The sequence below is a fragment of the Cololabis saira genome, chromosome 4 (genome assembly GCF_033807715.1).
Source record: "Cololabis saira isolate AMF1-May2022 chromosome 4, fColSai1.1, whole genome shotgun sequence".
In the NCBI taxonomy this organism is placed as follows: domain Eukaryota; kingdom Metazoa; phylum Chordata; class Actinopteri; order Beloniformes; family Belonidae; genus Cololabis; species Cololabis saira.
The window spans coordinates 1,033,063-1,046,401 of record NC_084590.1 but is presented as its reverse complement, the minus strand read 5'-3'; the positions used below and the strand labels follow the sequence as shown (position 1 = coordinate 1,046,401).

General features: G+C 42.8%; 1 protein-coding gene across 1 annotated transcript in view; it reads left to right on the top strand.

The window, feature by feature from the left end:
- Nucleotides 1-13,339, top strand: part of LOC133442205 (endothelin-converting enzyme-like 1) — a 164,094-nt gene that overhangs the window by 69,601 nt on the left and 81,154 nt on the right. The gene's annotated exons all lie outside the window — the stretch shown is intronic.

Here is a 13,339-nt window from a genome sequence, read left to right as displayed (position 1 = left end):
AAAACTCTAGAAAACACAAGTGGATGCCTCCACTACTGACCACCAGGCAAACAGACCAGTTTTAGCAACAGAAGGATTTTGTGTCTGAGCAGGTGGTCACCTGTACACATCGAATTTCCTGCCAAGAGTCCTGCCATCTCAGAAATACTTAAATACTTGGCATTGAGGTATTGTATCAGCAGTGGACAGAAGGCTGAGTACAGAGAACTGGTGGACCAATTTGTGGCATGGTGGGCGAGCAATCACCTCATCTTGAACTAGACTAGTGCAGATGATGCAGATGATGAGGTAAAAATATTTCCATGGTGGGAGAACAGCTGGAGGTGGCGGAGGATAACAGGAGTGGTTACATACCTAGTGGTTACTAACCTAGTGGTTACATAGGTGGGCTTGGGTTTTGAGGACCCAGCTTAAAGTCTCCAGGTTGGTACCCAAGGTGAACAAGGCCCTTAACCCCAATTGCTCACTGGGTGCTGGAAAATGGCAGCCCACTGCTCCAACTAGTAATGGGTCAAAAGCGGAGGACTAATTTCAGTGTGTTTCGTGAAATGTATGCTGATAAATAAAGATTATTATTATTATTATTACCAAAAGATACAATTGGACTGAATGGAGACTGAAAAGAACAGAGTAGACTCTGTTGCTTGTGGAAGCTTAGATCATTCAAATGTTTGCAGCATGTTTCACATGTTCTCTCAAAAAGATAGTTCAAATCTTGGATGAGGTCTTTCTTTGTTAAATGTGCTGGGCCTGTGTGGGGTTTTCCACGTACTCTGGCTTCTTCCCACAGACTAAAAACATGTATGTTAGGTTAATTGGTGATTCTAAACTGAAGGTTGTGAGTGTGAGTCTGTCCGAGTTTGTGTCTCTCTCTGTAATTCATTTGATGGACTGACGATTTGTTCAAAGTCTTGCCCTGTGACCCAGTACTGCTGGGACAGTCTCCCTTCCACTGCCCACAGTTTAATTCAAAATGTAATAACCCAGACATACAGAAAAGAGACAGCAGTCAAACACTGTTTAGGGCCTATCCACCAGCAACAGCTGCTTACACTTTGATATACAAGATTAGATTAGAGAGATTAGATAGTCCTTTATTCATCCCTCAGTGGGGAAATTTGCTTTGAGCAGCAGCAGTACACACAACACAAACATGCAGCAAAAGAGGGATAAAAAGTAAAAAATATGCTTACTCCTCAGGTTAAGAAGGAGACCTGAGCTCAATGTAGGGCCCTCCCGGGGTTGGCAGAGGATGGCAATGCCCAGGACTGACTTAAGGCTGAAATATGCTTCTGCGTCACCCCAACGCAGAGCACACGCCGCAGCCGTGACGCTGTGTTGAACCCTTCTGACTTCTCCGTCTCTCCATTTGGTCGCGGTGCAGTACCCCCCGCGGCCACTAGTTAGCGATCTTTTTCTGAATGGTTTATCCGACTTTTTCCGGTCACAGTAAATCAAAGAAATAAGGACAACTATTGTGCAAAAAAACAAAAACAAAAAAAATCACACATAAACGAAGAAAAGAGCCCTGGAAGTTCACTACTGATTCAAACCGGAAACCGGAAATGCTTCGCTTTCAAACGAACCAATCACAGCCCTCTCGGTCTGCGTGTGGACGGCGTCTCCTCGACGCGTAGTTACAATTTTCAGGAGGTGCACGTCAGTGACGCCGCAGGTGACGGCGTGTCCTCTGCGTCGATCCAAACCACACGCCGTAGGCACGGCGTCATTTTGACGCAGAAGCATAACTGAGCCTTTAGGCAGAAGCACGGGGTGGTAACAAATGGGCAAAAATCGTGGATAAAAATATAATTAATATAATTACAAAATATAAACCATATATACAGTGGAATGAAATTAAAGGTTGTGCAAAAGAAAGCCGATAGGATGTGTATGAGGTATAAAGATATTGCACATCTTGTTGTTACTGTCCATTTGCTACTGTGATCAGCCTGGTTGTGGAGTCTGATGGCAGCGGGGAGGAAGGACCTGTGATGCCTCTCAGTGATGCATCGTGGGTGATGAAGCCGGTCACTGATGGAGCTCTCCAGGGCTCTGACAGTCTCATGAAGGGGGTGGGAGACATTGTCCATGATGGATGGCAGTTTGCCACCATCCTCCTCTCCCCCAACACCTCCACCGGATGGAGACTGCAGCCCAGGACAGAGCCGGCTTTCCCCACCACCTTGTCCAGTCTCTTCCTCTCTGCTGCTGTGATGGTGCTGCTCCAGCAGACCACACCATAAAAGATGCCCGACGCCAGCACACAGTCATAGAAGGTCCTCAGGAGGCCGCCCCTCACTCCAAAGGACCTCAGTCAGCGCAACAGGTGGAGTCGGCTTTGGCCTTTCTTATAAAGTGCCTGAGCGTCTATGGTCCAGTCCAGTTTTTTCTTCAGGTGAACACCCAGGTACTTGTAAGAGTCCACAATCTCAATATCTGTTCCCTGGATGTTCACCGGAGAGGGGGGAACTTTGCGCCGGTGGAAGTCCGCTACCAGCTCCTTCATTTTCCCTGCATTAATCTGGAGGCGGTTCCGCTGGCACCAGTCTACAAAGCTGTGGTTCAGTTCTCGGTACTCCCTCTCGTCTCCGTTGTTGATGAGACCGATGATGGCGGAGTCATCCGAGAACTTCTGGAGGTGGCAGGTTGTTATGTGGTGGGTGAAGTCGGCCGTGTAGACAGTGAAGAGGAGGGGGGCCAGGACGGTCCCCTGTGGAGCTCCTGTGCTGCAGACCACCGTGTCAGACACACAGCTTCTTGTCCTCACAAACTGTGGTCTGTTTGTGAGGAAGACCAGGACCCATGATGTCAGCGGCTGGCAGACTCCAGCATGGTCCAGTTTGTCCCCCAGCAGTTGTGGCTGGATGGTGTTGAAGGGACTGGAGAAATCATAGAACATGATCCTCACAGCGCTTCCAGCCCGCTCCAGGTGGGCCAGGGACCTCTGCATCAGGAAGATGACGGCGTCCTCAAACCCGATGCTCGGCCAGTAGGCAAACTGCAGCGGGTCCATGGAGGAGCTCACCAGGGGGCGCAGGTGGTGGAGGACCAGCCTCTCAATTCAATTCAATTCAATTCAATTTTATTTATATAGCGTCTAATACAACAGATGTTATCTCTAGACGCTTTCCAGAGATCCAGAACATGAACATAAACATAAACATAAACCCCCGAGCAATTATTATATAAACAATGGCAGGTAAAAACTCCCATAGTGGGAGAAAAGCCTTAAGCCGAACAGTTGCAAGGAAAAACTCCCCTTTAGGAGGGAAGAAACCTTGAGCAGGACCAGGCTCATAGGGGGGGACCCTCCTGCCGAAGGCCAGACCGGGGGAGTCAGGGACGTCAGCAGCACACAGCAGGCAGGTGGAAGCAACAGCGGGATGACCAGAGGTGGGGGGGGGGCGTCAGCAGCACATAGCAGTCATGATGTGGAAGCAGCAGCGGGATGACCAGAGGGGGGGGGGGGGGATGCAGGCAGGCGGAAGCAGCAACAGCAGACATCCACGTAGGCAGGTGGAAGCAGCAACGGGATGACCGGGGATGGGTCCGGAAACACAGGCCAGAACGCAGCTCCCGAGGCTCCAGCCTGCAAACATGCACAAAAGAGAAAAAAGGGGGGCCGGCACAAGAAACTACAGGAACGATGGACAAAAATGATAGCTATGAAATATTTATAATAAATAAAAATGGTAATGGAGAAGAGAGGCAGGGAAAAGGAGAGGAGAAGAAGGGTGAGAGGGATCATGTCGGTGCCCCCCTGCAGCATAAGCCTATAGCAGCATATCTACCGCGAAGCTATATTTGAGACTAACTATTATAGTCTTGTTCTATAGACAAGTTTACGAGCCGTTTCCGCTCTACTTCCTAAACTCCTCCCTCTAAGCAGTCCACTTCCGTTTTGGCGGTTTCCAATTGATTAGAGTGGCAACATTGCTCTGACAAAGAGGGACAAAATGGATATTTCTAAGAAAAAAAGTGGTTCGGGAACGACATGTCTCGGCAGTTGGATGTAAGAACTCGAGGAAGCACCTGAAGGAGTGGTCAGATAGAGAGAGCTGCGACCAGAAAACCAGCTGCAAAGAGACACGTCCATGCGCTGCTTTGTTTACTTTTTTCCGCTGCCTCCCCCGGAGAAAAAACATGGATCTGAGGGTAAGTTCAGCAACTTTAGCTGTGAAGCTGACAGTACTGTTAATTATGAAGAAGTTGTCATACACTAACATTGCTACTGGTATTTTTATAAGGCAGTTGATGGTTTTGAGATGGGACAAACAATGCGTGTGTGTGTGTGTGCGTGGCTGCGTGTGAAAAAATCTGCCAGTGGAACAAGATTTTTTTGCTTGTAATAAGAAGATAAATCTTGTCCCACTGGCAGATTTTTCTACTTATTTCAAGTGAAAATGTACTTGAAACAGGTGAAAATTGTCAAATAAGTTATTTTTTTGGTAAATACTCTTGTTTTAAGTGTAATGAGATTTTTTGACTAAAAATGAGACATTTTAACTATAAATAAGACAAATATTCCTGGTAAGATTTTGAGTTTTTGCAGTGCAACGTAAATATAATGCAATTTGGCTGGCTGTTGTGATGATTGTGTGTGTGTGAGTGCAATGTACAACACAAACACAAATGGTACAATTTTGACCATTGTGATGTTTTTCTCTTCCCCTTTTTAGATGGTCCTGAAACCTGTCAGCCTGCCTGAGGCCGAGCCTGCTACACAAGTGATGTTGTTCATTAAATAAAGATAAACAGCAAATACTGTGTGCATTGTATTTTTTAATATTATATATGAATATTTTTTATAGTGATGTAATTGTGTGGGATGCTTTTGTATTTTACTATGGAGGTAAGGGAACTGTTAATTGAATTTGTGCACATAAATCAAATGTGTGCATATTCTACAGTTGTGCATAAATAAATAGAAATGTAAACATTTAAGTCAAATCATACATATAATATGTAGTGTATTTTCTCTGTGATTAGAAGATTATGAACACGGATTACAGAGAAAATACACACTATATGTATGATTTGACAAATATTTAAATTTTTTATTTATGCATAACTGTAGAATAATATGCACACATTTGATTTATGTGCACAAATTCGATTGACAGTTCCCTTACCCCATATTTTACTTTTTTATTCCTGTTAAGATTAAACATATGAATTTTATTGTTGAAGCCATTTGTTTAGTTTCCTCAAAACTCAAAATTCATCCATTATTAATGTACAGTATGAGCTTACTATGAATGATGAACTGTTAAAAGACATTGTAGCACTCTAAGGAAGATAAGGCCTATCATTCATGATCGTAGTTCAGTGCAATAATGAAATGAAATTAAGTTTCATCAAACTTTATTTTCACAGTACAAACATCTGTTGGTTCCTAAATAAGGCTGCTCATTTTGGTTTTAAAATTCTGAGATATTTACTGCAGAACTGTAACCTTCCCTCAACAAAATCATCAATTTTTGGGAGTATGTGTGAAAGTTGGTTGGGTGATGGCGGGAGGCAGAGCTGCAGGAGAATATTCCCAGGGCTGGTCCTCCACTCTTCATGAGTCCTACAGAGTTTCACCTCCTGTGCCGGTTCTGGAGTGGTAGAAGATGGCTGTGAAGTTGGTGACGACTGGTAAAGATCCTTCCTGTTGTGTGTGTATTGTGTTAAAGTTCTTTATTTTCTGTAATGCAATTAAAAAAACAAAAATGTTATACATTCTGGATTCATTACAAATCAACTGAAATATTGCAAGCCTTTTATTATTTTAATATTGCTGATTATGGTTTAGAGTTTAAGATTAAGATTCGCAGAATATTCAACATTTTTTAGATAGGATATTTGAGTTTTCTTAAGCTGTAAACCATGATCAGCAATATTAAAATAATAAAAAGCTTGCAATATTTCAGTTGATTTGTAATGAATCCAGAATGTATGACATTTTGTTTTTATAATTGCATTATAAAAAATGCCCAGGCAGCACGGTGGCTTAGTGGTTAGCACTGTTACCTCACAGCAAGAAGGTCCCCGGTTCGACTCCCAGGCCCGGCAGGGGCTTTTCTGTGTGGAGTTTGCATGTTCTCCCCGTGCTTGCGTGGGTTTTCTCCGGGCACTCCGGCTTCCTCCCACAGTCCAAAAACATGCATATTAGGTTAATTGATGATTCTAAATTGCCCGTAGGTGTGAGCGTGAGTGTGATTGTGAACATGGTTTGTGTGTCTATATGTGGCCCTGTGATGGACTGGTGACCTGTCCAGGGTGTGCTCACCTAAAATGAGCTGGGATAGACTCCAGCAGACCCCCGTGACCCCGTAAGGGATAAAGCGGGTAAGATAATGAATGAATGAATTGCATTAGAAAAAATCACAATATTCTAATTTTCTGAGACAGTCCTGCACTTCATCTTCTGACCAGCATTTCTTTCAGACCCAGCTGTTCTGTCAGTCAGTGCAGGCAAGCCCGGTTTTCCCGTCTCACAGCATTTTCTACCTAGAGAAAAAAAAAGCCAAGTAGACTATGATGTAGTTTGGATACCAAAAATGAAGACATATATGTCAAATAATCTTGTTACCTTCCATAAGATTGCAGCTGAATGGGAACACGATCTCCAGGTCCAGCAACACGAACATCCCGCAGGTCTGACTTCTCCAGCTTCAGTTACAGAAGCCGAGCTTTATGCCCTGCATTGTTCAAACACTGGCTAGGCTCGACATTTGCTTTCAAATAAACAAAACGATCATGTTTGTATGACATGACAAAACCGACTTTGTCTCTGTGCAGATATTGATAAACCTCAGAAACTTTCAGTTTGTCCATTGCGGATTGCAGGAAGTAGGAGCAGATCCTGCTGTCAGTTCTGCTGCTGTCATCACGTTATCCTCCCAGTTTTGCACTGAATTCGGGTGGGGGGAGTAACGCCATCTCCAGTCAAAGTAGTAGAACCGTGTTCCCATGGCTAAGACATAGTTGTCGACATTAAAAACTCACGAGCAGCGACTCTTTGCTTTAGGTTTGTGTCCACGCCGCTGTGTTTACACCGGTAAATGCTGCGCAAACCCCTCCCACCGGAAATGACATGCATTGATGCAGAGGAATGGCAGCGCCCGTGTTTTGGCGCGTAAACTTGTCTATAGCTGCAACTATGACTACTGACTCTAACACACTAGAGTTTACACTACCTAGAGATTTACCAACACCAGCTAGAGGTTTACTAAACACTAACTATAGGCTTTACTAAACAGAAAGGTTTTAAGTTTAGTTTTAAAGGTGGAGGTGGTGTCAGCCTCCTTAACCCAGATTGGAAGTTGGTTCCAAAGTAATGGTGCCTGATAGCAGAACGCCCGCCCTCCAAATCTACATTTAGATACTCTAGGAACTACGAGTAAACCTGCACCCTGGGAGCGGAGAGCTCTGCCAGGAACATAAGGCACTATCAAATCTTGTAAATACTGCGGAGCTAAGTCGTTTTGGGCTTTATATGCAAGTAATCAAATTTTAAATTGAATTCTGAATTTTACAGGTAGCCAATGGAGCGACGCTAACACTGGAGAGACGTGGTCTCTCCTGCTGATTCCTGTCAGCACTCGTGCTGCTGCATTCTGGATCAGCTGGAGCCTATTCAGCAAATTACTTGAACCAACTTCCAATCTTCCCTTATGAGCCTGGTCCTGCTCAAGGTTTTTCCCTCCTAAAGGGGAGTTTTTCCTTGCCACTGTTTGGCTTAAGGCTTTTCTTCCCACTATGGGAGTTTTTACCTGCCATTGTTTATATAATAATTGCTCGGGGGTTAATGTTTATGTTTATGTTTATGTTTATGTTCATGTTCTGGATCTCTGGAAAGCGTCTAGAGACAACATCTGTTGTATTAGACGCTATATAAATAAAATTGAATTGAATTGAATTGAATTACAGTAATATAGTCTAAAAGATACAAGAACTACATGAACTAGTTTTTCTGCATCACTCTGCAAGAGGATTTTCCTAATTTTTGCAATATTACGGAGATGGAAAAACGCTATTTTACAAACCTGATTAACATATGGTTTAAACGACAAATCCTGATCGAAAACAACACCAAGGTTTCTCACAGTTGCACTGGAAGCCATCGCAACACCATCTAGTCCCTTCCTAAGATGCTCTGGACCAAGAATGATAACCTCTGTTTTATCTGAATTTAGAAGCAAGAAATTTCTGGACATCCATTCCTTGATGTCCCTAAGACATGCCTGAAGTTTAACCAACGGTTCTGTTTCATCCGGCTTCATAGACAAGTAGAGCTGCGTATCATCAGCATAACAATGAAAGTGTATGCCGTGATTCTGGATTATACTTCCCAACGGCTGCATGTATAAACTAAACAAGATTGGCCCTAGCACTGAACCCTGCGGAACACCATAACAGACCCTTGACTGTTCTGAAGAAACCTTGTGTACATGAACAAACTGGAACCCGTCAGATAGATATGATTTAAACCAACGTAGAGCTGTCCCTTTAATCCCAACAACATGCTCTAACCTGTGCAGTAAAATGCCATGATCTACAGTGTCAAAAGCAGCACTGAGGCCCAGTAGAACCAATATGGACACTAATCCCTTATCTGAGGCCATAAGGAGGTCACTCGTGACTCGAACCAGTGCTGTCTCTGTGCTATGATGCATTCTGAACCCCGACTGAAAGACTTCAAATAGATAATTTCTATACAAATAGTCACATAACTGGCTTGAAACTGCCTTTTCCAGAATTTTAGATACAAATGGAAGGTTGGAAATTGGCCTATAATTAGCTAAGGTGTCTGGGTCAAGAGAAGGTTTTTTAAGTAAAGGTTTGATTACTGCCACTTTGAAAACCTGTGGTACATATCCTAAGCTTAGGGATAGGTTAATTTGGTCTAGTATTGTCGCACCAATAAGAGAAAAAACATTTTTGAATAGTCGAGTCGGGATGGGGTCTAACATACATGTGGTAGACTTAGCTCTATTAACGAGTGAAGTCAGCTCAGGGAGGTCTATAGTGTCAAAACAGTCTAGAGTCAAGTCAGAGCCTAGGGAAGTTGCTAAAGCTGAAGAAACGCCCACAACCGGCTGGTTGATTTCTTCTCTAATTCTCGTGATTTTACTGTTAAAGAAGCTCATAAAGTCTTCACTACTGAGAGCTGCAGGAATGCACGGCTCAACAGAGTTGTGACTCTTTGTCAGCCTGGCTACAGTGCTGAACAGAAAACGTGGGTTACTTTTGTTATCCTCTATCAACGTTGAATAATAAGCTGTTCTTGCTTTGCGAATGGCTTTTTTATATACTATTAGAATATCTTTCCATTCACGATAGGAGTCTACAGACTTACAAGAGTACCACTTCCTTTCCATTTTACGCACGTTTTGTTTGAACATGCGAATATCTGAATTGTACCAGGGAGTTAAGCTCCTGTGGCTAGAAACCCTCCTTTTCAAAGGAGCAACTTCATCTAAAGCTGAGTGCAACAGATCAGCAGTGTTACTAACAAGAAAATCAACATCAACATCAGAGGTAGAACCCAGGTCACTGGCCTCTATTGCTTAAGTAGAGGCTTCACTATTTTCCACTGTTGCAAGATGAGCAATGGCCTCCTTAAATTTAGCTGATAGTTTCATCAGATAAACATCTGCTAAAATAATACCTCCTGCCCTGCACTTCAACATCAACAACATTCAATTCAAACGTTATTAAATAATGGTCGGATAAAAGGGAGTTAACAGGTGACACCAACAGATCATCAGTTTCAACACCGTAGGTGAGAACGAGATCGAGAGTATGATCAAAACAATGCATCGGCCCGTCCACTTTTTGTGAGATACCCATTGATTCTAGAAGAGAATTGAAAGCTAATTTAAGATTATCGCTTTCAACATCCATATGAATATTAAAATCACCCACTATGATGAATTTATCTGTACTGATCAATAATCCAGAAAGGAAATCTGAAAATTCAGATAAAAACTCTAGATAAGCGCCAGCAGGGGGCTGATACACTACCACTAACACAACTGGCTTCTCTGATTTCCAGCTCGGAAATTTCAGACTAAGCATGAGGCTTTCAAATGTATTATAATTGGACTTAGATTCAATCTTTATTTGGAGACTGGAGTTATAAATTGCTGCGACTCCTCCACCTCGGCCCGTGTTTCTAGGAATGTGATGATTAAAGTAGCCGGGCGGAGTTGATTCATTCAAACTAAAATACTCTTCCACCTGTAACCATGTTTCTGTTAAGCAGAAAACATCACTCCTACTCTCTGTAATTATATCATTTACTAACAGAGACTTGGAGCTTAATGATCGTATATTTAGTAGTCCGCATCTAATTTTTCGGTCTCTTATTGGTACCAAATGTGCATTGGTTTTAATTTTTACAAGATTATTTTGGTTAACGCCTCTATAACGCCTGGTGAACTTGTGGAGGGCGGGGAACTGCAACCACTTCTATTTTGCTAGGCACCTGGCTAGAGTTACCAGTTACAGATTGTCCCAAATTAACATGGCTGTTTCACTCGCGGGATACAAGATTCAGGCATTCGTTTGAACTGCACTTTTCAGTCTTAGCCGCTAGGTGGAGGCAGAAACTACGACTTGATATGAGTTCTGTTTTTACAGAGGGCGGGAGTCGGGCTGCATCTGACGTCATCACCCTCCACCACTGATTGGTTGGGGGACGCTGGGGGGGCGGGGCCCATCTGGGGGGGCGGGGACATCAGACGGCTGAGTCAGGAGGCTGAGGATTCCTCGTTGCATTTTGTAATAAATGTCCAAAATGTAATAACTTTTTCATTTTGCATTTTGTAATAAACTGCCCCATTTTGTAATAGATTTTGCCACATTATGTAATAAGTTATTGCATTTTGAGAAGATTATTATAAAATGCACTTGCAACTTTTTTTATTTTCTACGAAATGTAATAACATGGTGCATTATGTAATAATACCTATTATTGTTATTTGTTTAACAATGAATTTATACAAGAGTTGCTTTTGTTGTTTTTTATGCAATTTCCCTTAGAGCTATGTAGCCCAATAAATCTATGTATAAAACTCCAAATATAACTTTAGTTTCCTATTTGAAGTTTGGAATTATATAGGCCAATGACAAACAAATAAACTATGCTTTAGAGTTGTTATTACATAATACACCATGTTATTACATTTTAGAGAATAAAAAAGTTGCAAGTGCATTTTGTAATAATCTTCTCAAAATGTAATAACTTATTACATAATGCTGCAAAATGTATTACAAAATGCGTTGGGGTAGTTTATTACAAAATGTGGCAGTTTATTTAAAAATGCGGCTTTATTACAAAATGAAATGACAATGTTATTAAATTTTGGACGTTTATTTCAAAATGCACCGTCATTACAAAATGCGGCTCAACAGAGCTGCTGCGCAAGGGACAAACCCGAGCATTTATCCAATGACGGTGTGTTTGGCTGCAGTGGAACAACCCACTGCAGTTTCAGCTTCATAAGCTGCAGGAATGAATCAAATCAAATCAAACTTTATTTATAAAGCACCTTTCATACATAGAATGCAACAGAAAGTGCTTTACATAAAACAAATAAACATAAAACGTATTAATGCCCTTCCCTCCTCCCCCCTCCCCGCACACACGCAGAAACATGGTGTAGACATGGCTGAGCACTGAGGATCCAGGTGAGGAAACGGTATCAGGGAGCCGTCCACACCAGGATGGCTTCATATGAGAAGGAAGTCGCGTCTGTGACTGTGATAAGATTCTGAACTTAAGCTGAACACGTTCAGGCGCATACAGTCAATGAAATGTAAACACTACAGTACATATTTGACCACTTATTTTTTGACATTTTAAAGGAAGCTGAGATTCCCTTGTAGTCTTAGAGGAATCGCCAATACTGAGGAGAGAATTAAAAATCTAGACGGCGATAAGTCGTTGTCACTTCAGACAAAGGCCTATTGACCCAAGCATTCCTTCCTAATTGCTTGACAAAGGCGCAATCTCAATTCCCCTTCATTCGCCCTTCTTTTCTTCCCTACCCCCTAAAAAAGAAGGGGGAGATTTTAGGGCACTTGAAATCTAGGGCACTTGGCCCAGGTGTCTGTCCCATTCTCCTACTCCCTCTCGTTTTCATCCCTACCCTGATCAGGAAGCTGAGAGCCAAAAGCTGTTTTAATTTCAGCTGTAGCGCTGTTAATATGCCACTTTATTAAGTTTTAATATTTTTTCAGGCATAAAAGTAACCTTAAGATCGCCAACCGGGGCTCAGTTTATCCAAATAACGCCTGTTAAGAAATTTGACTCGACGTTTTCGGAGATGAGAAGAACAAGAATAACAGAATAAGATACAGAAAGCCCATTCTGATCTGCTGATCTGCAAAGCGCAGACCTCCCGTGGCTTTCCCATTCATGTGTATGTGCTGCCGTGGCGCAACAGCGGGCCGCTATGCAGCCGAGCTCGGCTATACCAGAGGCCGCATGTCGTGGTGAATTGAACTTTTTTTTTTCTCCCGCACTAAGATATTTGCGGAGAAAGAATCTCTGTGAACCTCATGTGATCACTATCACATCTCGGTTGAGGATGCTCAAAATTCACTCTGAATTCATTCAGCAACTGCGTCGGAAGGTAATGTTATAAGAGTGGCGTGGTTCCTTTAAGGGACGGGGCAGCGTGTGCGTGTGTGGGAGAGCGAGAGAGAGAGAGAGAGAGCGGAGCGGAAAAGCAACGCGGTGTTCGAGTGACTGGGAAAACAGCAAGCAGAAAAGTTAGTTAAAGGAGCTTGAGGCTCCTTTTAAGAAATGAGACTCTCTAGCGCCACCCTTCACCACGACGGCCGTTGGGGGTACTGCAGCCAACAGTGAAGCCGGCACGGGGGAACGGGGAGAACGTGCATGCAGCGTCATGTGACGTCACATCCGCAGCCCAGCGCGGGAAATTCTAGACCGAATTGCAGCACATTTTGCAGCACACAGCCTGTTCAAGGCAAAGGAGAGATACACTAGAGGGCTCATTCTTTTGAGTTTGGAACGCTTCATCTTACATTATTACTAGAAAACTTAAAATGTATACAGATTTTTTTCATAAATCTTGCCACAATCCGGCCTCAAGCGTTAAGCCGGAAAAGTGCAGTGTAAACGTTGTTGGCCTTATGAATAAAACCTGCAGCATTCGAGACGAAGTGGAGTTCCCGTAATAAAGAAATCAGATTTTTGATGTGATTTTTATTTTGAAGATACGAAAAAACAACAACAAACTGGAACGTGAATAAAGTGCCCCTTAGATGGGCAACAAACAGTGAAATAAAACGCAGCCTGCATTTATAAAAATAAAAC